General features: G+C 37.2%; 1 long non-coding RNA gene and 1 pseudogene across 1 annotated transcript in view; both read right to left on the bottom strand.

Annotated features, from left to right (window-relative positions):
- The window catches only part of LOC140616448 (uncharacterized), a 34,094-nt gene extending 6,409 nt beyond the window's left edge, over positions 1-27,685 (bottom strand). Inside the window, exons 1-2 of the long non-coding RNA XR_012016930.1 lie at positions 27,503-27,685; positions 26,646-26,713 (exon numbers count right to left, since the gene is read on the bottom strand). This is a non-coding gene — a long non-coding RNA (uncharacterized lncRNA). The remainder of the gene's footprint in view (positions 1-26,645; positions 26,714-27,502) is intronic.
- LOC140616549 (furin pseudogene) lies at positions 9,052-10,903 on the bottom strand (annotated as a pseudogene).
- Positions 27,686-27,991: the final 306 nt, after the last annotated feature.

Genomic DNA, 27,991 nt, shown 5'->3' with positions numbered 1-27,991 from the left:
TTGTTTTGGGCTCACTGTGCTTTCTAGACCTGGATGTCTGTTTCCCTCCTCAGATTAGAAAAGTTTTCAGCTATTACTTCTTCAAAACATTTTTTGCCCTTTTCTTTCTCCTTCATCTGAGATTCCTATGATTGCCAATGTTATCTTGCTCAATGTCCCAGTAATCCTTTAACTTATCCTCATTTTTTATTAATTCCATTTTGCTGTTTAGCTTGGGCACTTTTCAGTATCTTATCTTTCAGAACACTGTTTTGTATTTTCTAATCTGCTGTTGATTCTCTCTAGCATATTTTTCATTTTAGTTATTGTACTCTTCAACCTTGATTCTTTTTTATATGTTCTATTTCTTTGTAGAAGTTCTTAGTTCATCCACTATTCTTTCAGGTCCAGTGAGCATCTTTAGGACCATTACTTTGAACCCCTTATCAGGTAGACTACTTATCTCTCTTTAGTTTTTATTTCCCAAAGTTTTGTCTTTTCCTTCCATCTGGAGGATATTCTTCTATCTATCTTTTCATGTTTGACTTTCTGTGTTTGTTTCTATGAGTTGGGTGAAATAGCTTCTTAGTCTGAAGGAATGGCTTTGTGTAGAAAGGCCCTTTGTATAGCCTGCATGTCCTGGTGGCTTTGGTGGCTGCCTAGAACTCTAGTGAGCATGGGTTGGAGATCTCTAGGCACTCATTGTCTAGGCCACTGTGGTGGTACAACTAGAGCTGAACCAGGTTTGGGCTTGGAGTGGCCCCAGGGCATTCTTCACCAAGGCCACCCTGGTGGGATGCCCAGAGCCGAATCTGGCATAGGCCAGGGATTCCCAGGGTGCTCTTCAATGGGGATGTCTTGGGGATTAGCTGGTGCCAAAGTGGGTGTGGGATAGGGATTCTGGGGATCTCCATGCAGGGGGAACCCTGGCAAGATGGGTGGAGCTCAGGGAGGTGGGGAGATGGCTGGACCTGATGTGGGGTAGGGGTTTGCTGAGGCAATAGGCTATCCAGGGCACCAGGAACCTGCTCCCATCCACACTATTCAGGTGGAAGGGGGAACAATGGTACTCAATAGACCTCTGACTTCATAGAGTTATCCCACAGTTTGGCAGATGCTCAAGAGTTAGTGAATAGGTTTCCTTCACTTTAGTCTGCTTCCCCCTTTGAAACATTTTTTTTTCCTGTGCCCCAGGGCAGGTGAATCTGTCTGCAAGTACCTTAGTACTCTCCCTCTCCATTGCAGTTCACAGCACGAAGTGTGGTATTCTTATTGTTACCATGTGGCCATCTCTTCTGCTGTTCTCTATGTCATCTCTCTATTCCTTGTTAGGAAGAAGGTGTTCAGTCTTCCCTCTGTTATTTAGGAAGAACTGCTATATGTAGGGGCAAATTCAGTGTGCCTGTGGTAGTAGGTGAGTTCTGGGTTGTTCTATGCTGCCATCTTGTTCCTGGGTTCTATATCTTCTTTTAATATAGTCCTTTATTACTATGAACTACTCTCATAGAACTACTTTTGTTGCATGCCATAATTTCTGGTATTTTTTTCCTCCATTTTTTGTTCATCTCAGGAAACTCTTATTTCTCCTTTAATTTCTTATTTTATCTGTTGGTTGTTCAGGAAAGTATTGTTGAATTGGCATGCATTTGTGAATTTTCCTGTTTTCCTCTTATTGGTTTCTGGTTTCATTCCATTATGGTCAGAAAAGATACTTGGTATGATTTCAGTCTTCTTGACTTTGCTTACCCTTGTTTTGTGGCCTAACGTGATATATTTTAGAAAATGTTCTATATATACTTTAGTAGAATGAATTCTGCTGTTGTTGGATGAAAAGTTCTGTATATGTCTGTTAGATCTATCAGATCTATAGTGTTTTTCAAATTCACTGTTTCCTTATTGATTTATTGTCTGGATGATCTATCCATTGGTGAGGGTGGGATATTATAAGTCCCCAACTATTACTGTATTATTTATTTCTTCCTTTTAGCTGTTTTTGATTTATATATTTAAGTGCTGTGATATTGAGCACATAAATATTTATAGTTATATCTTCCTAATGGATTGATCTCTTTATCATTATGTCATGCCCTTTGTGTTTTCATTTTTTTAATGTGTTTTCATTTTTTTAATTCAATTTTAGGTGAAAGTCTATTTTAACTAAGTATAACTACCCCTGTATTTTTCTGGAAGTCAGAGTACCATTTGCTTGAAATGACATTTGATTCTCTTTATTTTCATTCTATGTGTGTCTTTAAGGCTAATTTGTTATTTGTAGGTAACGTATTATTGAATAGTTTTTATTTTTAAATCCATTTAGCCATTCTATGTCTTTTTATTGGAGAATTTAATCTGTTTACATTTAAATTAAGTGATTGATAGGTAAAGACTTAACATTGCCATTTTGTTTTCTGTTTTATAAATCTACTCTTCCTTGTTTCTTGTCCTACTGTCTTTTTCATGTTTTGATGTGTTTTGGTACAAATATTCTTTGACTTCTTTATCATGTTCTTTTGTCTAATAGTTATAGATTTTTCCCTCTATGAGGCTTACATAAAATATCTTAAAAATTATAATAACCTATTTTAAGCTGATAAATTTTATAGATTTCTAAATCTTATACTTTTACCTGTCCCTCCTATTTTAGGTTATTGCGACAACAATTTACATATTTTTATATTTGTTACTAATAAAAGATTATTGTACCTATGGTTATTTTTACAATGTTTGTTCTTTATTTTTTAAACTATAGTTGTCAGTGAATATGTACCACCATTATCAAATTACATAATCTTGAACTATATATTTGTGTTTTTACCATTCCAGTGAGTTTTATGATACCTTTTTTATGTTATTAAGAAGCTAATTAGCATCCTTTTATTTCAACTCAAAGAACTTTCTCTAATTTATTTTGTAAAATGGGTCAAGTGGTAATGAACTCCCTCAAGTTTTGTTTATTTAGAAAAGTCTATTTCTCCTTAACTTTTAAAGAACAGCTTCCCTGGGTACAGTATGCTTGGTTGGCAAATATTTTCCTTCAATATTTTGAATATATCATTCTATTCTCTTCTGCTCTGAAGTGTTTTGGTTAAGAAATGTCAATAATTTGTGGGGGTTCCCATGTATGTAACTTTTGTTTTATCCCACTGTGTTTAAATTTGTTTGATTTTTGACAATGTTATTACAATGTGTCTCAGTGTAGTCCAATTTAGGTTCAACCTATTTGGGGCCTTTGGGCCTTGTAGACCTGGATGTCCATTTCTCTCCCCAGATTTAGGAGGTTTTTCACCTTTAAATATAATTTCTTAAAATCTCTTCTTCTCTTCTCCTTGGAATTCCCATAATGGGAATATTGTTTCTTTATATTGTGTTCTATAATTCTCATAGGCTTTCTTTATTCTTTTTTTGTTCTGCTTCTTGGAGTGGATAATTTTTAATTTTCTGTCCTCTACGTCACTGACTTGTCTGCATGGTCAAGTCTGCTTTTGAAACTCTACTGAATTATTCCTGAATTATTCAGCTTAATTAACCTATTTTTCAACTCTAGAATTTCTATATTTGTGTGTTTATGGCTTCTGCTTTTGTTGAACTTCTCATATCATTCAAGTAGTGTTCTAATTTAATTTATTTGACTGTATTTTCTTGTAGTTCCCTAAGCTTAAGATTATTCTGTATTCTTAGTCTAACAATTGACCTTCATTTCTTTTAGAACAATTTTAGAGCTTTATTAGTTTCCTTTGGTGGTATCATATTTTCCTGGCTTTTTGTTTTATTCCTTGTATTTGTATCTGCTCATTTGAGTCATTAGATTTCTCCTCCATGTATTTTAGTTTTGCTGAAAAGACAGAGACAGATCTTCCCCAGCCAGTTCATGTCTGCCAGTAATGTCTATGGCAGGTGGGACCTGTTATTACCCTATTTTGGGGGGAGGCAACTGTTTAAGATTGAGGTCAAGGATGTGTGACTCTGTCACTGGCTGAAAACTGTTGTATGTATCTTGGTTCCCTACTCAGGTGAGGTTATAGGATGGTTGTGTGGATTTTTTGGTCAGGCTTATTAGGTACTTGGGACTAGGTACTATATTCAGTAGTAGATGGAGCTATGAATTAGCTTTTCTACCTTGACAAGGACTTAGGACCTGAATGGACTATTTGGGAGACCCATATCACATAAGAGTGTGCACTGAATTCCCTCATTAGGTGAGGCCATTAATTTTGTTCTGTAGAAAAGGAAAGTCATGAACTGTGCATTCTGTTCACGTGCCAATGTAGGCAGGGATGTTAGGTTGGCTATACAATGTCCCATATGCTTCAGTTAGTTTCCCTAGTCTGGCAGGCTAGAGGCTATATTCAGCAATGAGCATGGCTCTAAATTAGTTTCCTTGCCAAGACAATGGGAGCAGCAGTTCTAAAGCCATTAAAGCTCTTTATCTTTTTTAAAAAAGATTTTATTTATTTACTCATGAGAGGCACAGAGAGAAAGAGAGGCAGAGACACAGGACTAGGGAGAAACAGGCTCCATGCAGGGAGCCCGATGTGGGACTTGATCCGGGGTCTCCAGGATCAGGCCCTGAGCTGAAGGCAGCGCTAAACCGCTAAACCGCTGAGCCTCCCGGGCTGCTGAACTCTTTATCTTATCAAGATGCCTTGCCCTAAATTTCCTGGCCAAACAGGTTCACTGTTTTATTCTGCAAACTACTGGCTTGCCTGCCCTTCTCTTAGCACAAGTGCCACTAAGCAACACAGCTTCTAGGTGTTATCAGCCCTTCTACTCAGATTGGGCTGGGAGCCACAGCAGTTGGGCTGTGTCTTAGCATTTCTCCTACACCCCTCAACCATGGCAATGAACAATCTGTTCTCTATTACTATAAGTCTGATGATTTTAGATTCCACATATAAGTGAGATCATGCATTATTTGTCTTTTGCTGACAGGCTTATTAACATAATGCCATCAAGGTTCATCCATCTTGTGGCAAATAGCAAATTTCCTTGTTTTTATATGGTAGAATAATATTTCCAGTGTGTGTGTGTGCATAATACAGATCAGTAGGCATAACACATTTGGCTATGGAGTCGGGTTACACAAGTGGCATCAAAAGCACCTAGTGCAACAGCACTACAAAGTTCAGGGTTTATTAATGCACTTATAACTGAGTTACGGGCCAATCTGGAATATGGAAGAGATGATGTTAGAGCAACCCATCTTTTGCCTACTCCAGTGGACCCTATTTTCTGGAACCATCAAAAGTCTTTCTTGGATTGGTGAACTTGTTACCTGTTTATGAGCTGATAGTCAATCAAAGCAGAATATTCTATTTGTGAAGTTCCATCAAATGTTATTGATATAATAGACTTAGAACTTTGAAATCAGAAGCTAAGATCTGTTCTTTATTCAACTATGAACAACCACACATCTTTGGTCTAAGTGTCCCAGTAGTCTTCTATTTGCTGCCAAATAATTTGCTAGATTTACAACGTCAGCATAAAGACAAAAGTCAAATAACTTTCTGAGGAAAAGTTTGTATTTTATTCTTGCTTTTTAATAAGTTTTTCTTGGGCAATAAATGTATTTCATTGTAAAAAAAATTACACATTTCCTTTATCCACATTTTCCTTTATCCATTCATCATCCATCAACACACACTTAGGCTGTCTCCATGTCTCGGCTATTGTTAATAATGCTTCAGTGAACATGAAGGTTTAGATGACTTTTCCAGAAGCTGTTTCATTTCCTTCAGGTATATATCCCAAACCCTGAGATCATGACCTGAGCCAAAGACAAATGCTTAACCAACTGAGCCACCTAGGTCCCCAGCTTATTCTCTTTTGACTTGATACTTGTGTGTGGTATAAGATAGAGAGCCAGTTTCATTCCTTTGTATGTGGATGTCCAGTTTTCCCAACACAATTTATTGAGGAGACTGTTTTTTTCTCATTGTATATTCTTGGCTATCATGTAAAAAATTGACTATGTGAATTTGTTTTATTCTGATCCATTGATCTATATTAGGTCTGAATTTATGCCAGCACCATACTATTTTTAATTACCATGGCTTTGTAATATAGTTTGAACTCAGAAAGCCTGATGCCTCTGCCTGATTTCTTTTTCTTGCCAAATTGCTCTGACTAGGACTTCCAGTACTGTGTTGACTAGAATGGTGAGAGTGGACACCCTGACTTATTTCTAGTCTTAGAGGCACACTTTTAGCCTTTTAGTCTTATAATGTTTGCTGGGGGCTTCCCATATATGGCTTTTATTATATTGAGGTACGTTCCTTCTATATTTAATTTGTTGAGAGTTTTTTTTTTTTTAATCATGGATGGATATTGAATTCTGTCAAATGCTTCTTCTGCATCTACTGAAATGATATGATTCCTTATCCTTCATTTTATTAATGTGGTACATTATGTTGATTGATTTATAGATGTTGAGCCATCTGTGAATCCACGGAATGAATTGCATGTGATAATGATGTATAAACTTTTTATATTTTTAAAATTTTTAATTTATTTATTCATGAAAGACACAGAGAGGCAGAGGCAGATGCATAGGGAGAAGCAAGCTCCCCGTGGGGAGCCCGATGCGGGACTCAATCTCAGGTCCTCAGGATCATGTCCTGAGCCAAAGGCAGATGCTCAACTACTGAGCCACTCAGGTGCCCCTGTATAATCCTTTTAAACATATTACTGAATTTGGTTTGCTAATGTTTTGTTGAGGATTTTTAAATCTGTGATCATCTGTGATATTGGCCTGAAATTTTCTTTTTCAGGGGGGTATTATCTGATTTTGGTATCAGGGTAATGTTGGATTCATAAAATATTTCCTTTTTTTTTATTTGCATTGTCTGCACATTTAATCACTTTAAAACCTCTAATATTATCTCATGTCCATTAAATAGAACCAACTATTCTGGGTCTGTTTAAATTATAAGAGAAAAAAATCACTGGACACCAACCCAGTATCATAAAATTAGTGAAGCTGGCCCCAAGGGTGAGGAAAGGGGGATGAGAAAAGAGAGGACACCCATGGGCAGGTGGCTGGGTGCTAGGAAAGACTAAGAAAGATAAAGAAAAGGAGGCTCTCAGATGACAGAGTACTGATTGTGCTAATGGAAGAAATGTAAAAGGCACATCAGAAGGAGATTTGAGGAGCAAAATAGGTCAATGCTTTCTTCACCAGGGCACAGTGTTAGAGGGGCCTCAATACCAACACCTCCACCCCTAGCCCTTGAAAAACCAGTCCCCCATGAGTCCTTCACACCATGAGCCCCATCTGAAACATGGATGATAGGTTGCCCCTCCCACTGTGATCCCCTTTCCAAGGGCTCAGCTGGCTTGCCTGTCTGCCTCTTCAGGACTTGAGACTAGTTATTCCTTACTCCTCATCAATATGCTGCAGCCACATACACCTCAGGGCCAGAGTAGTGGGGGGGAATAGCAGAGTGGACAGTGGGTGTGGGAAGGTGGATCATCCATTTACCCACCTTTTAATGGGCTACCCCCATTAAAAATACAAAAGAAAAGGGTCATTTGAGTGGCTATTAGGCATCTGACTCTTGATTTTAGCTCAGTTCATGATCTCAGGGTCCTGGGATCAAGCCCCACATCAGGCTCTGTGCTCAGTGGAGAGTCTGCTTAAGGATTCTCTCCTTCTTCCCCTGTCCCTCTCCCTAATCACTCTTTCTCCTTCTAAAATAAATATTTTAAAAATATTTTAAAAATCAACATATACAGTGAAGTATCACAAAATGAAAATATAACCTCCCTGTGATCCTCACACCATCCCTCCTCACCAGCCACTCATTGTTTCTGGGACTGTAAATGTCAGCCCAGGCAGCTCTGAGCTCTGAAAACAGAGTTGGACCCTGGCAGGAGGGGAGAGAGGCTGAGAAGGTAAGGTGGTCAGGACACCAACATGAGGCTTGGTCAGGCCAGCCATGTTCAGCAGGCAGCCAGGTGAGCAAAGAGACAAACACTACCATGTGTACACGTTTACCCTGGAAGCACCTGCTTTGCCTTGTCCTTCCTCTGATCGCTGTTTCCTCCTCAGGCTCACCAGAGATGGGGTTCAAGATTGGAGATACTAAAGATCTTGGAGAGGTGGCCTTCTCCTTCAACCTCCTAGGCCAGTCTCCCTGCTGCCTAGATGAGGAGTGGGGGAACCATTAGTGCTTTAGAGGGACAGAACAGAATAGGGGCAAGAGCTGTAGCTCAGGTCAGGAATCCTGAAAAAGAAGGACTGATCCTTTTCACTCCTCAGGGAACTCTGGCTGGTCCCCTGGACCTTGGAAAGCTGCCCTAAATGTTCTACTCCTTTCTCCACATGAAGGGGGTCCTACAGGTGGGACGAGACCCTCCCTTTCCCCCAGCTGCTCCTGGGGCCCTGCCTCAGGCTATCCAAGGGTAGGATGGGAAGCAGTCAGTGGCCCTCTTGCCTCCTAGCTGGGGTCAAAACCCAGTCCCGAGATAAACAAACAACAACAACAACAACACAACACTTTGATGAATTAAAAAATACCCAAGGAGTGAGACGGGCTTGAAGGGCCAGGCATAGGTACTCATGGTCAGGGATAAAGGTGGTCCTCTTGCTCTGGCCCTCCGTCATCCTCTTCTGAGTCAGATGGGCACCCTTCCTTCCAGGCTTCAGGGGGCAGCCCCTTGTAGGAGATGAGGCTACAGTCTACAGTGTACACATTCACCCCCCCCCCCCCAGAAGCTGAAGCTACAGTGCTGTTGTAGGACCACAAAGACAGTGATGAAGACTAGTATGCCTCAGGCAAATATGAGAGCAGCAGCCCTGCTGTTTGCCCTTAGCCAACACTCCACCTCTACCTCCTGGGGTGGCTACTGCTCAGGAATTCAAGGGTGCTCTGGCTCTACTGGGAACTCATCTGCTCCACAGGGTTGAGGGAGGCATGGCAGGGACAACTGAGGCAGCCTGTAGGGGCCAGCCCTGGCACATGGCACGCAAGGTGTGGCATGGGGCACAGATGCTGGCCTGCATGATCTCCACATCATTCTCAGTGCTACTGACTGGAAATATGTCTTGAACTCTAGGGAGGTGTGTGCAGGCTCTCAGGGCCATGACATCCAGCACAAAGGTGAACTTAGTGTCCCATAGTTGTTGGCTTTGCTGGTGTCTTCAGTCTCCAGGACCCACTTGCCAGAAGACTTCTCATTCCAGGAATGGATTACTATGAAGACCCAGTTCTTAAACCCATCTGTGGAGTAATTGTCTGACATGGCAGCCAGCAAGGTGGAACAGGTGCCTGTAGGGCTGACCAGTTGGACAGCCAAGTAGCTATGGCGATAGTTGGAGAGGGTGAGGTGGAACTGTGCATGCTCCAGTTGTGTGCTGTGGCTGAGCTCCCCCAGGCAGGCAGGGACAGTCTTTTGTACCTCCAGTTGTTACCTAATGTACTTAGACACAGTGAAGGTGTCCATGATGCACTTCCTCTGTGGGACCACTGCCATCCAGTTCTAGGCCAGGCTCACCACAGCCCTTGTCCAATATTCTGTACCGTATGAATTGCTCACCTTTGGGCCCACACCATTGCTGATGCAATCATTAGCAATGAGGTAGGCTGACTTTGAAGTCTCACCAGGTGAAGCTCTTTCTGGCTTCCAAGATGAGAATGATGGTGCCAGCTGCCAATGGGGCAGAGGCCTACATCCCTGTGTGAGACTCTGTACACTTCTGAAGATCCTAGAAGCATCCCCTATCTGCTTCTTGCTCTGGTTGCTATGGCTATAGGTAGTGGCCAGTGTGTACAAGCTGGCTTTGCTATACCAGAACACATTGCCAAGCTTTGTGGTGCTGCTGAGGGACAGCATGTAGATATCAGTTACAATTAGACTTGTCATGCTCTTGGCCCTCATTTCCCAAGGCCCAAAGATGAAGCCCATCCTCTGTGGCTCTGGCTAACTTCCCCCAGAAGTCGGCCTCCTCAGTGAGATAGTTGGGTCCATCCATGGGCTTGCCGTCAATACTCGGGGCCCTAGCTGGCATCATAGATGCGGATGTGGTTGGGGTTCAGTCTTAGGGGGTGTGCTCCTATCATGTCTATCATCTCACCATCCAACATGTGTACCTCCCCGATGCAGGCATTGTAGTCTACACCTATGCCACAGATACTGTTGTTGGCCACCGCAGCCTCCTGGCCCGTATACTGTGTGCCATGCCAGTTGTCATTCATCTGTGTGCACTAAGACTGGAGGTCAGGGCAGCCCGGGTGGCTCAGTGGTTTAGCGCCACCTTCAGCTCAGGGCTTGATCCTGGAGACTGGGGGTCGAGTCCCACATCAGGCTCCCTCCATGGAGCCTGCTTCTCCCTCTGCCTGTCTGTCTGTCTGTCTCTCTCTCATGAATAAATGAATAAATTAAAAAAAAAAAAAAAAAGACTGGTGGTCAGGGTCCTGGTCATTGACATTGAAGCTGGCCCCAGGATCATAATTACCTGCCAAGTCTGGGTGGTTCTTCTCGATTACATCACCCAGAATGGAGACCACAATGTTGTACCCCTGAATGCAGGCCTCCTTCATGTTAAGGTTGCCCTGGGTGATGCCAGACAGGTACCACTGCTGCTGAAACTTGGTGTTCCTAGGCTCCTGGTATGCATCCCTTTGGGTCCTTTGCTTTGCCACCAGCTGCTCCAGCCACTGTAATTGAGGCTCCCTCCAGAGTCTACGGTGTTCCAGATGGTGAGGCAACAGGGACTGCTTTGTCACCTCTCAGTGCCAGAAGTGGTAATAGTTGTGAATATCTGGCACAGGATGAAGAAGCCATTCTTATGTGCCAGGCTGTCTGCTGCAGCTGGACCTTCTGGAATGCTTGCTTACTCAAGTGTTGGTATAGACCTTCTAGTCACAGGCATGGCTGCCACCAGGACCAAGGCACCTGCTGAAGCAAACCAGGGCCTCAGCTTCATGGTGGAGACAGGTGGCCAGGACCCCGGAGCCCTGGGACTCCTTGGTCATAGGGACTAGGTTCTCAAGTGCTTCCTCATTGCCTGTGCCCTGGGTGCTTACTGGCAGAACCATAGGGTGGAGCAAGGTGGGGCTGTGAAGAGTTGGAGGGCGGTCGGCTGCAAGGAAGTCAGGGGCTGGGGATAAGTTTTCCAGGTGAGTGCTGTGGTGGTTCCTGTGCCCCTGGTGAAGTAAAGAGCACTACTGTAGGCGGGGGTGGTGTGTGCTTAGCATCCTCCCTTGCAAGGGACCAGTGTCACCACAGAGAGGCTAGGCCGGTGGTTTCCACACAGCCAGCCACCAGTGCAGGGTTGGGCTAGAGCTCCAGCTCCTTAGCAGGTTCCTCCTCTGGTTTTTTGGAAGAGTTTTAGAAGAATTGGTGTTCATTCTTTTGTAAAAGTATGATAAAATTTACCAGGGAAGCCTGTGGTCCTGGACTTTCTCTGCTCAGTTTTTTGATTAATGATTCAATTTCCTTTCTAGTAATCCATCTGTTCAGACTTTGTATTTCTTTATGATTTAGTCTGGGTAGGTTTTATGCTTCTAGAAATTTCTCTGTTTCTTGTAGGTTGTCCAGTTTGTTGGCATGTAAGTGTACAAGGCAGTCTCTTATGATCATTTGATTATTTTGTGTAACAAATGATATACAGTAATGTCTCTTTCATTTCTAATTTTGTGTATTTCGATCTCTTTTTTCTTAGTAAATCAAGTTAATGGCTTGCCTATTTTTCTTGAATAAGCTCTTAGCTTCATGAATATTTTCCATTGTTTTTTGGTCTCTATTTCATTTATTTTCACTCTGACCTTTGTCGTCTTTTTTGTACTAAGATTTACTTTGTTCTCTTTTTCCCTAGTCTTTGAGGTACACAGTCAGATTATTTGAGCTTTTCCTTTTCCTTTTTCTTTTTTTTTTTAAGTCTAGCTGTTTATCACTGTGAACTTGCCACAGAACAGCTTTTGCTGGATCCTATTCGTTTGGAATATTGTATCTGCATGTTTGTATCAAGATATTTTTTCTCATTATTTGTTCAGTAATATGTTGTTTTGTCTCCACACGTTAATTTCCAGTTTTATTTTTCCAAATGACTTCTAGTGTTATACCATGGTGTTTGGAAATGATGCTTGACGTGATCTCTATCTTCTTAAATTTATTAAGACTTATTTTATGGCCTAATACATCATCTTCTGGAGAATATTCCATGTACACTTGGAAGAGTGTGTATACCACTGGTTCTGGATGGAATGTTTAATAAATATCTGTCATGTCCATTTAATCGAATGTGTCATTTAAAGCCATTGTTTCCTAGTGATTTTTTGTCCATTGCTGAAATGGGGTATTGAATTATTCTGCTATTATTGTATTGCTATTTATCCCCTCAGGACTGTTGATATTTGCCATATATATTTAGGGTCTCCTATGTTTTCTGAGCCTCATGTTGATTTTTCTATTTGATTTTTAAGTATTATCTTTTATAAAATCTTTTAATACTATGTACCAATATTTCATATTTTTTGTTTTATTAAGGTCTAACTTAAAGTATACTCTGTTCCCTAAATTTGACAGTTGTTGTCTAGTAATACCATGATAATCAAATGTTGAAAATTTTAATTCCCCCCAAAGTTTCCTAGTATCACTTTGCAATCAGTTTGACCCCCAACTCCCAGCCCCTGGCAACCAGTGATGTTTTCAGTTTCTATACTTTTGCCTTTGGCAGAATGTCACATAAATGGAATCATGCAATGTAAGTTTTGGGTCTGGCTTCTTTTACTTAACAAAATACATTTGAAATATACTTATCTTGTTACTTGAATAGTTTTTCTTCCCTTTTATTTGTAAGTATTACTATCATACAAATGTTCCACAGTTAATTATATATTTGTCAGTTGAAGGACATAAGTGTTGTTTTTTGTTTGAGGAAATAAAGCTGCTGTAAACATTCAGATGGGTTTTTGTCTGAATGTGTTTTCATTTCTTCTGAAGAATACCCAAGAGTGGGATAGCTGGATTATATGATACATATGTTTAACTTTATAAAACATTGGAAAACTGTCTTCTAAAGTGGCTGTACCACTTTAGTTTTCCACCAACAAGGTATGAATATTATCTTCATCTGCATTGTTAGTTATTTGCTTTTTGCTTATTTCTCATTTTAGTCATTCTAATAGCTACATAGTGGTATCTTATTGTGGTTTTATTATGCATTGTCATAATGACGAATAATGTTGAGTATCTTTTCATAGGCTGATTTTTCATCCAGGTATCTTCCTTGGTAAAGGGTCTGTTTATATCTCTTGTCCATATAGTCAGTAAGGAGTTTGCTTTCTAAATGTTACACTTTGAAAATTCTTCATGTATTTTGATTACAAGTCCTTATCAGAATTGTGATTTGAACATTTTTACTTGAAGATCAAAAGTTTTTTATTTCTATAAATTCCAGTAGATCTTTTTTTTTCTCAAATGGATTGTGCTTTGTTACCATATCCAATAACTCTTTGCCCAGACCATGGTCACACAGATTTTCATGTACAAGTTCTTCTAGAAGATTTAGGGTTTTACATTTAAATTTATTTCTAAGATCTATTTTTAGTTAATTTTTGTTTAACTTGTGAGGTATCTGTTGAGATGTATTTCCAATTATAACAGGATTATTTGTTAAAAACCATCATTTCTCCACATAATTGTCTTTGCCCTTTTTGAAGAAATCAGTTGATTACATTCACATGGTTCTGTTTCTCAATTTTGCATCCGATTTCATTGATGTGTTCCAATCTTTTCACCAATATTATTCTGTTTCTCCAACTATACCTTCAAATTAAGTGTTGAAATCAAGAACTGTGAGTCCCCTAACTTGTTCTTTTTTATATTTATTTGGACTATTTCTGTTTATTTGTTTTTTAATATAAATTTAGTATCAGCTGGTTGATATCTACCCAAAAAAAGCTTTCTGGAACTTTTGTTGGCATTGTATAGAATTGATAGATAATATTGGGGAAATTTTACATCTTAATATTGTCTTCAGATATATGAACATTATATATTCTTCTTTTTACTTAGATATTTTTAAATTTTATCCAGGTTTTTTTTTTTAAGCTTTCAGTATACAGAATATATATAGACATCTATATATATATCAATCCATTGCTAGATTTGTACCTAAGTATTTCTATTTGTGTGTTACTTTTAATAGTTTTTTAGTTTGTTGTTGTTTTTGCTGGCATCTTTAGGTTCTTCCATGGAGTACTATGTCATCTGCAGATAATGATAGATTAACTTTTTTACTAAATTGAATGTCTTTTATTTCTCTTTATTGTCTGATTCCTGTAGCTAGGGCTTCTATATGTTCAATAGCAGTGATGAGAAGGAACGTCCTTGTCTTGTTCCTGACCCTAGAGGAAAAGTACTGTTTTTCACAATTGAGTGTGATATTAGCTGTTGATTTTCATACATGGCCTTTATTATATTGAGGTATTTTTCTTGTAAATCCACTTTGTAGAGAGTTTTTATCTTGAATGGCTGTTGAGTTTTTTCAAATACTGTATTCTGCATTGAGGTGATCATATGATTGTTACTCTTTGTTTTTTCATGTTGATCGATTTGCAAATATTCAGGCATCCCTGCATCTCCAGAACAAATCCCACTTGATTGTGGTGATTATCCTTTTAATGTTTGTTGCATGCAGTTTGCTAATATTTTGTTGAAGATTTTTGTATCTATTTTCATGTCATGTTGATCAATTTGCAAATATTCAGGCATCCTTGCATCCCCAGAACAAATCCTACTTGATTGTGAATTATCCTTTTAATGTTTGTTGCATGCAGTTTGCTAATATTTTGTTGAAGATTTTTGTATCTATTTTCATCAGGGATATTGGCTTGTACTGTTTCATTTGTTTGTTTTTGTAGTGTCCTTGTCTGATTTTGTTATCAGGGTACTGTCAGCCTCATAGAATGTATTTGGGAGCTTTCCTTACCCTTCTATTTTTTTTGAATAGTTTGAGAAAAATAAGTATTAACTTCTTTATGTGTTTGTTAGATTTCATCTGTGGGTTACAAGCCAGGGGTTTCCAAGGAGCCTTACACAGGGTGTACCCTGGCAGAGTAACTGGAACCAAAGCAGGTAAGACAGGAGGTCCCAGGGTATTCATCCTGGAGGTGCTCTAGTAATCCATCTGAACCTGAAGTTATGTGGACCTGGAGTATTTTGGGGTACTTTGTACCTGTATCACCTTTGCAAGATTGCTGGAGCTGTAGTGAGCACTGACCAGTGGTATCTTGGTGTGCAGCCTTGGTGGGATGGCTGGGGCTGGGATTCACAAAGCAGTAGGCTGGCTAGACATGAGAACCCTGCTCTCATACACACCATCAAGGTAGAGAGGGAATATAAACCATGGTATTCAGCAGCCCTGATGATCCAGAGAGAACTCTAGCAGCTCCCCTGCTACTGTTTGGCAGGATTCTAGTGTTCATTCCTTTGTATTTGAGTGCTCTTTTAAACAGCAGCTGTTTTTCTTTGCCCAAGGACGGATGAATCTACTCACAGACCTTTAGTATTCTCTCTCCACTGCATTTTGTAGTATTGGAGGTGGGAGTTTCCTTTGTTAATGTGTCCAGATCTCCTGACCTTCTCTTTGTGGTTTCTCTCTCTTTCCTTGTCAGAATCTTTTCAGTCAGCCATCAGTTTTTCTTCAGGAGGAATTGCTTTAGAAATAAATAAGATTTGGTGTGTCTGTGGAGGAGGTGAATTCAGTGTCTTCCTGTTTCCCCATCTTGGACCCTTTCCCTCTCATTAAAAAAAAAAAAAATCTGGTTGGGGATCCCTGGATGGCTCAGTGGTTTAGTGTCTGCCTTTGGCCCAAGGCGTAATCTTGGAGTCCCCGGATTGAGTCCCACATCAGGCTTCCTACATGAAGCCTGCTTCTCCCTCTGCCTGTGTTTCTGCCTCTCTCTCTCTCTCATGAATAAATAAAATCTTTAAAAAAAATCCTGGTTAGAGAGTTATCATTTTTTTATCTCAGAAAACAGGCTTTCTCTTATTGATTATTCCTTGTTGTTTTTCAAAGTAATTGATTTCTTCTTTTATCTAAATTATCTTTCATTCAGCCATTTTGTGTTTAATTCATTCTTCCTTCTATAGTTTCTTAAAATAGCTTAGAGTACCAATTTGAGACTTCTTTTGCAATGTAAGTATCCAATGCTATACATTTCTCTCCTAATGCTGCTTTAGCTTTATCTCTAAAATTTGTATTTTCATTTTTGTTCCATTTAAAATATTTTTTAAAATTTCATTTGAGGCTTCCACTGTGATATTTTGCATTGAAGTTTCCTTTTTCTGAAATATTATTCCTCTAAATGTCCTTACATTTTTATTCATTTTTTTGAAGATTCTATTTATTTATTCATGAGAGACACACAGAGAGACAGAGAAACAGAGAGAGAGGCAGAGACACAGGCAGAGGGAGAAGCAGGCTCCACATAGGGAGTCCGATGTGGGACTCCATCCCAGGTGTCCAGGATTAGGCCCTGGGCTGAAGGTGGCACTAAACCGCTGAGCCACCTGGGCTGCCCTCTTCATCATGTTTTTAAGTTATTAATCAAATGTGATCTTCCCAGTGATGTTGGCCATCTCATTCTATTTAACTTAACTTACTTACTTACTTATTTATTTACTTACTTATTTATTTGATAAAGAGACAGAGAGGTGGGGGGAAGGGGCAGAGAGAAACCCAAGCAGACTTTGTACTGAGCATGGAACACAATGCTGCTTGATCTGACAATTCTGAGATACTGACCTAAGCAGAAACCAAGAGTCAGATGCTTAATGGACTGTGCCACCCAGCTACTGCTAGTTTCCTTCTCTTTTAAAAGTGTTTTCTTTACATAATCTATCATCTTCTAGTTATTGTGTATTGGTCATTACCTGTCCCATATCAGCAGAACATAAATTTTAGAAAATCAGAATTTTTTTCCACTGAATCCTTAATTCCTGATAAGGAGCTTAATACATAGCAAATAATTAATAGTTATTGAATAATAGTTATTGAATAATTTTGTCTTCTGGAGCTATTCAGAAATTATTATTCTGATAACATATTCTAGACTTTTATTCTAATTTAATATATTTTTATAAATATTATATATGTAATTTAAATAGTATTTTAAAGATCAAATTTCATCTTTATAACAACTATTTTAAATATGAAGAAAAGTTCTTTTAATCCCTTTTACAGTTAAGAAAATGTAATCACCAAGAATAAAGCAATTCACACAATTCATAAAGTTAAGTATAGGGATCCCTGGGTGGCGCAGCGGTTTGGCGCCTGCCTTTGGCCCAGGGCGCGATCCTGGAGACCCTGGATCGAATCCCACGTCAGGCTCCTGGTGCATGGAGTCTGCTTCTCCCTCTGCCTGTGTCTCTGCCTCTCTCTCTCTCTCTCTGTGACTATCATAAATAAATAAAAATTAAAAAAAAATAAAAAATAAAGTTAAGTGTGAGCTAGAAAGTGGGATTTTAAAAGTTTATATTTATAAACTAGACCTTTAGAGCATACACATATATCCAGGCAGTAGTACACATGAGAATTGCAAATATGGACCCCAACAAACTTATATACATATTCATTATGTATGCATCCATAACAAAATTAATTTATGAAGTGATCTATGAAAATCTTTAACCATAAACAATATTAAATTCATTAATACTAAAACTAGACATGTCTAAATTTAAATTGTTTATAAATCATTGGCATCTATAGTTAGAGGAACATGCTGATACTCTTTTTTCAAATAAAATTTGAATAAAAACTTAAATATAGTTCACATTTCTTTAAGGAGTATTTTACAATGAGTGTATTATCATTTCAGTAGCCAGGCAACACTATGGCCTTGACATATTCTAACTCTCAAAACATAGCCAACGGCATGTTAATTCCCCTGAGACATTATTATTTCTAATAACCAGATTTCCAGAGTTACATTACCATTACAGAGCTTCATTAATATGTGGGATGTATTTAGCTCTCAGATAGCAAGATTTTACTAAAGTTTGTCAGATGTTCCCTTGTGTGTTTGGAAGAATAATGAGCAAATCAGAATATTTTTCCAAAATTATCTTCAATCTTTGCTAAATTAGCCTCTAAGAAAACAAAACAAAAAAAGAGTCATAGATAAAAATGTAAAATTATAGGAATGGGTTTCTCTACTATTTTAAATAGTGTTTCCCAGCTTAATGGAGCTTTGGAAATTTTTAACAGCAATTCAAAATTATGTGATCAACTCTTTTATATTTTTGGTAGAATGTTTGTTTTTTTCTGCTAAAAATGCTCCAAACAACAATCCTTCATAAATGCCAACTATTATCCCTTTCAATCATTTTTAAAAGTATGCAATTGTACCATCTTAAATTTATCCTTCTAAGGATTGTTTCCCAATTCCAAGTTTCTGCCACATACAAAATTTATCACATTTATCACAACTAAAATAACTACCTTGAAAGCCATGCCAAGATCTGGATAAATACTTGCAAAAGACTGTTTGTTTTAATCTTTATTAATACATACCAGAGAAATACTTAAAGAGAAATTTTAATAAGAAGCCATAGTAAATGAGACAGCAATTACTAGAATCTCAGTAACTCCTCATAGTGTTATCTTAAAAACAAATAAGGTAAAAATAAATAAGGAGGAAAATGAAATTAATGGAAAGTATGACAAAACAAAGGGGAATGAAGAACTTTTTTTCAACACTTAGTTCTCCTACTTCACCTTAAGTTAGTCCTTGTCAACCACTTTGCTGGTTCCTCCTCATTTCCTAATCTCTAAAATATAGAGTCTCCCAGACTTTATTCTCTAAATCCTTCTATTTAACCATATAAGCTCTCCACATGATCTCTACAGGTCTCATGGATATAAATACCACTACATGCTATATGCTTCCAAATAATAACTCAAGTATATACTTACCTACTTAGCCTATTGGACAGTTCCACTAGGATATCCAAAGCCAAACTCCTGTTCCCAACCCATACACTTGCTCTTTGCCTTTCCATCTCAATATAGAATGATTCAACTTTATCTGTTTGACAGGAAAAACACTCATATATACTTAATGGTCGCAATTATTTGTTTCTCTTCTGCCTGTCTTGCAATATAGTACCAAATGATGTATTTTGAAGATAGAATCAACATCAAGAAACCAATCTTCTTACTATCTATTCGAAGCCATCCTTCACTTGTATATGGATTAATCCAATAATCTTTAAATTGATCTTCCTGATTCTTCTTTTATCCATTTATAGTTAATTCTCAAAGAAGCAGCCAGAATGCCACTTCCAAAATTCCTTTCCGATCAAATCCCCCTTTGGCTAAAAACACTGCAGTGGTTTTACAGTCACTCAAAGTAAAAATCAGAGATTTTTCAGAGCTTTACACAGAAGTTCCTAAATCTTCCACATTCTGGCTCCCAACTATTTTCCACTTTATCTCCTACCACAGACCTGACACCACTGTACTTTGTTCAAGTATCACTTTAACTGGAGTTGTTCTTAAATATTATATGTAAAATAATGCTTCCCCACCACTCTGTATCCCTCATCGAGCTGTATTTGTGTTCTAAGCACTATTATCTCACTCTATAAAATTATTTATATTGCACCACTCCCCACTTCAATGTCAGAGCAAGGACTACTCTGTTTTGTTCAGTGTCTTGATAATTGCCCACCAAATTCACCATATTCACTGCATTAATAAATCTTAATAATGCTTACTTGTTTTTCCAATTCCACCAGGAGTCTAGGTTTTCCAAGATGTTACACGTTATTTTCTATATCTCATTCTAAATATCCCTTTATCATTTTATTACCACCATTCTCCTCTTCTGGCCCAAATCATAATCATTCTGCCCCCAGGGAATTTGCTTTGACCACATCATTCTACTGTATCTTCATCCTCTTCCAGAATATTTGTCCTACCTTAATTGAAAAGACTAATCTTCTCTTCAACAGAACCCATTTGTTTTGCCTCATGCCACACACATCAGAAATGTAAGGTGGGGTTAGTTTCTCACCATCCACTGCTGTCTCCAAACCATTTATCTCCTTCTACTTATAAAATCTCTTCATCATTCAGTTAAGTTTATGACATTGTTTTTCCATGTTCTCTTTGTTTTTGTTTTGTTTTGTTTTATGGTCTTCCACAACCTATCTGCTCTCTTCTAGTCATATTAGTAAGATTTAGCACCTGGCTCATGAATAACACTTCTGTTCTTGGTGACTTTGTGTAATTAGACCACTTGGCCCACTTGCCTCTAAGACTCTTAACCTCTAGATCTCTATGACCTTTTGTTTCATTCCATTCAATTACCCTAATCCCATATTATAGCATGGGATTTTACTGCTAAAAATTGCATTGCTTCCAAAACCTTCAAATATAACTTATATTTTACTTATGTAAGTATGAGCTTTATTAATCATTTAACATTATTAGAGGCTCAATTTATTTCAAAAATTTACAACTTGCAAGCTCTCTTGTACAATCATGTGGAAAGGCTTGATCTTATGACCTGAGCTGAAATCAAGAGTCAGACTGAACTGACCAAGCAACCCAGGTGCCCATCATGATCACCCATTTCCATGTGTACTCAAGACTGCCTTGAAAACCTCATTATTTTTCTCTTGAACACCTGTTCTTAATCTCTAGGATGACTATTTATCACACTGTTCTCACATATCACCCTTCTTCTCATGCATCATTTTGAGCTTCTGAACTTGTATTTGAAATCCTAAGCAATTCAGAAATCTTCACATCCTAATTATATCATTTTCTATCACCAAATGTACAATACCTGTCTTCTTTCAATAAACAAATTACAATGCAAATTAAAATGGTCTGTGGACTCAGACTTTAACACCATAAATTATACATTGTCACTCCTAAACTGTCCGGGTCCCTTACTTGTTAGAGTAAACTACAGCTTACAAACAGGTTTTCTGCTGGTTGGTATACTCTCCCTTGTCACAAATGTTGTTCTATATTCCATTTTTTTCTGTATTTTCTCAACCAATTATTTCTAAAGAATGTTCCTAATTTACCATATTCTTAAACCTAACAGATGCTTCTCTATCCCACCATTTTTCTGGAACTCTTCTAGTGAAAATTTTGATGGTCTCCAGAACTCCAATTCTTTCATTTTTAATTTTTTTTAAGTTTTTATTTTAATCACCTGGTGCTCATCACAAGGAACTCCTTAACCCCATCACTTATTTCACCCATCTTCCCCACTACCTCTCCTCTAGTAACCATCAGTTCACTATGCTTACGAGTCTGCTTCTTAGTTTGCATCTCTCCCTCTTTTTTCCCTTTGCCCATTTGTTTCTTAAGTGCCACCATGAGTGAAATCATTTGGTATTTGTCTATGATTTATTTCACTTAGGATTATACACCCTATCCCCATCCATGTCATTGCAAATGGCAAGATTTCTATATTTTTATGGATGAATAATATTCCACTCCATTGATGGGTACACTTATCAATATTTATCCATTCATCAACCAATGGACACCTGGGCTAATTCCATAATTTGGCATTTGTAAATAATGCTGCTACAAACATAGGAGTGTGTATCCCTTTGAATTCATGTTTTTTCATTCTTTGGGTAAATATTCAGTAGTATGATTGCTGGATTATACAATAGTTCTATTTTTAGCTTTTTGAGGAATCTCCACAGTTTTCCAGTGTCTGCACCAGTTTGTATTCCCACCAATAGTGCATAAATGTCCCTTTTTCTCCAAATCCTCACCAACACCTGTTATTTTTTATGTTGTTGATTTTAACCATTCTGATAGCTGTGATAGCTCATTATAGGTTTAATTTGCATTGCCATGATAAGCAATGTTGACATCCTTTAATATGTCTGTTGGCCATCTGTATGTCTTCTCTGGAAAAATGTCTGTTCATGTCTTCTGCCCATTTTTAACTGAATTATTCATTTCTTGGGTATTGCGTTTTAGAAGTTCTTGATATATTTTGGATACTAACCCTTTATCATTTATGTCACCTGCAAATATCTCCTCCCATTCTGTAGTTGTCTTTTAGTTTTGTTTATTGTTTCCTTTGCTGTGCAGCAGCTTTTTATTTTGACAAAGTTCCAATAGTTTATCTTTGATTTTGCTTCACTTGTCTCAGGGGACCTATCTAGAAAAAAGTTGCTATGGCTGATGTCAGAGAAAATGGTACCTATGTTCTCTTCTTGGATTTTTATGGTTTCAGGTCTCACATTTAGGTCTTTAACCCATTTTGAATTTATTTTTGTATATGGTATAAGAAAGTCGTCCAGTTTTCTCAACACCATTTGTGGAAAATATACTCTTTTCCCATTGCATATTCTTTCCTGCCTTGTTGAAGATTAATTGACCATATTGTTGTAGGTTCATTTCTGAGTTTTCTATCCTTTTCCATTGATCCGTGTGTCTATTTTTTTGTGCCAGCACCATACTGTATTGATCACTATAGCTTTGTAATATAACTAAAGCCCAAAATTGTGATGCCTCCAGCTTTGCTTGTCTTTTTCAAGATTGCTTTGCTATTTGCAATCTTTTGTAGTTCCATACAATTTTAGGATTGTTTGTTCTAACTCTGTGAAAAATGCTGCTGGTATTTCCATAGGGATTGTATTAAATATGTAAATTGCTTTGGGTTGTGTAGACATTTTAACAATATTTGGTCTTCTGATCCCTGAGCATGGAATGTCTTTCAATTTCTTTGTGTCATCTTCAATTTCTTTCATCAGTGCTTTATAATACAGGTCAAAGTACAGGTCTTTCACCTTTTTGGTTAGGTTTATTCCTAGGTATCTCATTGTTCTTCGTATAATTGTAAATGGGACTGTTTTCTTAATTCCTCTTTCTGCTAGTTCATTATTAGTATATAGAAATGCAACAGATTTCTTTATGTTGATTATGTATCCTACACAACTTTACTATTCATGTATCACTTGTACCAGTGTTTTGGTAGAGTCTTATGGCTTTTCTGTATATAATAAGTAATCTGCAAATAGTGGAAGTTTTTACTTATTTCTTCCTGATTTGGATACCTTTTCTTTCTTTTTGTTTTCTGATTGCTATGGATAGGACTTTCAGTACTATGTTGAATAAAAGTGGTGAGAGTGGACAACTCCGTCTTGTTCCCGACCACAGAAGAAAAGCTCTGTTTTTCCACATTTAGGATGATATTAGCTGTGGGCTTTTCATAAATAGCCTTTATTATGTTAAGGTATTCTCCTTCTAAAAACCTATTTTGTTGAGGGCTTTTATCACAAATGGATATTATACTTTGTGAAACACTTTATCTGCATCTATTTAAATGATTATAAGTTTCTTATCATTTCCCTTATTGATGTAATGTATCAGGTTGATTAGTTTGGGAATATTGCACCACCTCCATAACTCAGGTATAAATCCCACTTGATCATGGTCAGTGAAGTACTTTGTTGGCCATTTTTTGCATCTATATTCATCAGAGATATTGGACTATAGTTCTTTTCTTGTGATGTTTTATCTAGTTTTGGTATTAGGTAATGCAGGCTTCATAGAATGAATTTGGAAGTTTTTCTTCATTTTTTTTGGAATAGTTTAAGTATTAACTCTTTAAATATTTGGTAAAATTTTCCCATGAATCCAACTGGTCCTGGACTTTTGTTTTTTGAGAGTTTTTTGATCACTGATTCAATTCCTTTAAAAAATTATTTTATTTCTTTATTTTAAAAAACAAATAGAGAATGTGTGCATGCGTGCTTAAGTGAGGGGAGGGGCAGAGAAGTGAGAGAAGGACAAGAGCCTGATACAGGGCTCCATTTTACAATGCTGAGATCATGATATGAGCCAAAACCAAGAGTCAACATGCTTGGCTACTGAGCCACCCAGGTGCCCCTACCAATTCATATTCTTTGCTAATAAGTGGACTGGTCAAATTTTCTATTTCTTTCTGTTTTAGTTTCAGTAGGTTTTAGGTTTCTAGGAATTTGTTTCTTACAAATTGTCCAATCTGTTGGCATATAGTTTTTTTCAAAATATTTTCTTAAAATTGTTTGTATTCCTGTGGTGTTGGTTATTATTTCTCCTCTTTCATTTGTGATTTTATTTATTTGGGTCCTTTCTCTTTTTTTCTTGATAAGTCTGGATAGAGGTTTTTCAATTTTTTTAAAGAATAAGCTCCTGATTTTATTGATATGATCTATTATTAATTTAGTTTCTGTATCACTTATTTCTACTCATAAATATTGCCTTCTTTCTGCTAGTTTTAGGCTTTGTTTCTTGTTCTTTTTCTAGCTCCTTGGGTTGAGATTTTTCTTGCTTCTCGAGTTAGGCTTATATTGCTATAAACTTCCCTCTTAGAACCATTTTTGCTGTGTCCCAAAGGTATTGGACTGTTGCATTTTCATTTTCATATATTTCCATGTACTTTTTTATTTCTTCTTTTATTTCTTGGGTTCACTAATTCATTGTTTAGTAGCATATTACTTAACCTCCATGCATTTGTGGTCTTTCCAGAGCTTTTCTTGTGGTTGATTTCTAGTTTCATGGTGTTGTGGTCAGAAAAGATATGTGGTTATGAGACACAGTACAGAGGATCATAGAGGAAGGGAGGGAAAACTAAATGGAGAGTGATCAGAGAGGAAGACAAACCATGAGAAACTCTTAACTACGGGAAACAAACCAAGGGTTGCTGGAGGACAGGCAGGCGGGAGGAGGGGGTAACTAATTTGGTGATGGGCAATAAGGAGGGTATGTGATGTGATGAGCATTGAGTGTTATATGCGGCTGATGAATTATTGAACTCTACATAAAAAACTAAGGATGTACTATATGTTGCCTAATTGAATTTAAATTTAAAAAATAAAAATGTATGGTATAACTTTAATCTTTTTAAATTGCTTAAGGCTTGTTTTATGGCCTAATATGTGATATATTCTGGAGAATGTTCCATATATACTTGCAAAGAATGGGTATTCCTGTATTTAGCATGGAATATTCTGAATATATTTGTTAAATCCAATCTTGTACAGTATGTCACTCAAAGCCATTGTTTTCTTGTTTATTTTCTGTTTAACACCTCACTGATATCAGTGGACAGATTATCTAAGGTACCCTATTATTGTATTATTATTGACTTATATCCTTTATGTTTGTTATTAATTGTGTTATATATTTGAGTGCTCCTGTGTTGGTTGGATATTTACAATTATTATATCTTATTAATGGATTGTCCCCTTTATTATATAATATCCTTGGTCTCTTATTACAGTCTTTGTTTTAAAGTCTATTTTGTCCTATATAAGTATTACTACTCTAGCTTTCTTTTGATATCCATTTTATTATAATTGTTTCTCCATCCCCTCCCTTTGGATATGCAGGTGTCTTTAGGTCTAAAATGAGTTTCTTGTAGGCAGCATATAGATGGGTCTTCTTTTTAAATCCATTCTGTTACCCTATGGCTTTTGATGGAATGTATATGGACTAAGTGTTCCAAAGTAATTATTGATAGATATGCATTTATTGCCATATTATTATTTTGTGGTTGTTCCTGAAGAATTTCTCTGATCATTTCTTTCCATTCTTTCTTTCATGGTTTGCTGGTTTTCTTTAGTGGTATATTTGGATGTATTTCTCTTTATTCTTTACCTATTTATTAATGGTTTTGAATTTGTAGCTACCATTTGGTTTGCATATAACATCTTTTCCTTGTATTAGTCTATATTAAGTTGATGGTTGTTTAAATTTGAACCTATTCTTTATTCCTCTCTTCCCATGTTCTAGGTATATGGTGTCTTACTTTACATCCTTTTACTTTATGAGTTCCTTGACAGATTTTTTACAGTAATATTCATTTTTACTGCTTTTATGTTTTCTACCTTCATACTGTCATTTTTGGTATTTCCTTTCCACTCAAAGAGTCTTCTTCAATATTTCTTGCAGGGCTGAGTAAGTGGTCATAAATTCCTTTAATTTCTGTTTGAAGACTCTTTCTCTTTCATCCTACTCTAAATCATAGCATTGCTGGATAGGATATTCTTGGTCACAGGTTTTTCCCATTCAGAACTTTGAATATAGCATCACTAAGACTCCAATTCTTAACAGGTACATAAGCAACTTGATTTTACATACTCTCTTGTTCTTGAAATAATTTGTACTCTTATTCCTTGTGAGTTCTTACTTTGCTACTAGGTGGAGTTGTAATTATTTTCCTACTCCTGATCTCTGAATTCTAGACTGCTTAGTCTAGAGACTTTTCACTTCTTTCTATATAACCTGTCCTCTGAGTACTCAACTGATCCTGTTATTTGAAGTACTAATCCTGGGCAGCCCAGGTGGCTCAGCGGTTTAACATCTGCCTTCATCCCAGGGCGTGACCCTGGAGACCCTGGATTGAGTCTCACATTGGCCTCCCTGCATGGAGCCTGCTTCTCCCTCCGCCTGTGCCTCTGCCTCTCTCTCTGTCTCCTCTCTGTGTATTCTCATGAATAAATAATAAAATGTTTTTAAAAAAAAATGAAGTACTAATCCTATGCAGAGAAGTACTAATCCTATGCAGATAACTCTATTTCTCAAGGAAAGAACATTCAGTTAGATTATGGATGCATATCTAAAATGACATTTTACATACCACACACATTAAAATTAGCATATCTAAGACATATTCACTATTTTTTACCTCAGTTTCTCCAATGTATGTTTTCCTATCCCAGTTTTCTTCAGCTTTTAGTAAATGGCACCAGTCACCTAGTTAGCCAAATCAAAAAACATGAATATAATCTTGAATTTTTATCTTTTTGTTCTTCCCCCAATTCCAGTCCATCATGAAGTACTGAATATTGCTATTTCAAAAATGTGTCTCAAAGTTGTTCATTTTAAACATTGAAAAATCAGAACAGTTATAATTGGGATTCATCTAATTAATGTTGTAAAGAAGAAAGTAGAGGTTTTTATTGCATTTAAGATCAATATTGCTGTAAAAGTAAGGTAACAAAAAGTTAAAAATCCTTACCAAATATCCCTATGTACTTGTTTTTCTTTCAAGTTTTAATATTCTTCAACATTCTCCCACATTTTTTCTTATCCAAATCTCTCTAAAAACATACTCTTTCAGAAAAGAAAATTCATGTATTACTAGTTTTTACATACTATTATTTTTTTAAAAAATTTATTCTTCCAGGCAGCCCAGGTGGCTCAGCGGTTTAGTGCCACCTTCAGCCCAGGGCCTGATCCTGGAGACCCGGGATCAAGTCCCACGTCAGGCTCCCTGCATGGAACCTGCTTCTCCCTCTGCCTGTGTCTCTGCCTCTCTATCTCTGTGTCTCTCATGAATGAATAAATAAAATCTTAAAAAATTATTCTTCCATTCTTTCTGACTTACTAAATAAAGTCAACACCAAGACAAGCCTTCATCTTTAGGATCTGTCATTACTTTTTCTAACTGCATGTTATTCAGACCTAGGCACATCATATTATAATTGTTGAGCATTTAAAAAAATGTAACATAGAAGCAGTCAAAAGGAAAGCAAATATTACCTTCAAAGAATTTCTGAGTAATTATCAAGCTGACCATAATAAAATGCCAATTTACAGTCAGGATATTATACCAGTTCGGCCTCTTGCTGGGTCGTATAAATCGGCTGTCTCTGTAAGTTATCGTATCTGTAAAACTTCGCAGGCTCCCCGTGACCCACAATCCTGCTGCAGGGGGAGGCAGCAGTGGAGCTGGAGGATGCAAAGGAGGAGGGCATATTTAAATTGCTAAAAAAAAAAAATTCAACTTACATTTTTATACCCTGTGAAAATCCTTCAAGCTAAAAGAAATATACTTATTGGAAAAACAGGAAATGAAAGCATTAATTTCCCAAAATTTTGATACTAAAGGACAATATATAAAAGGTAATTCTTCAAGATAAACAATAATGATCTCAAAAAAAAAAACAATAATGATCTCAGAAGATAATACAAAATTTAAGAAGTTAAAATGCTAATGTATATGTAAATATAAATCATACTAATTATATA

The sequence above is a fragment of the Canis lupus genome, chromosome 24, assembly GCF_048164855.1.
Source record: "Canis lupus baileyi chromosome 24, mCanLup2.hap1, whole genome shotgun sequence".
NCBI lineage: Eukaryota > Metazoa > Chordata > Mammalia > Carnivora > Canidae > Canis > Canis lupus.
This window is presented reverse-complemented; position numbering and strand designations above follow the sequence as displayed.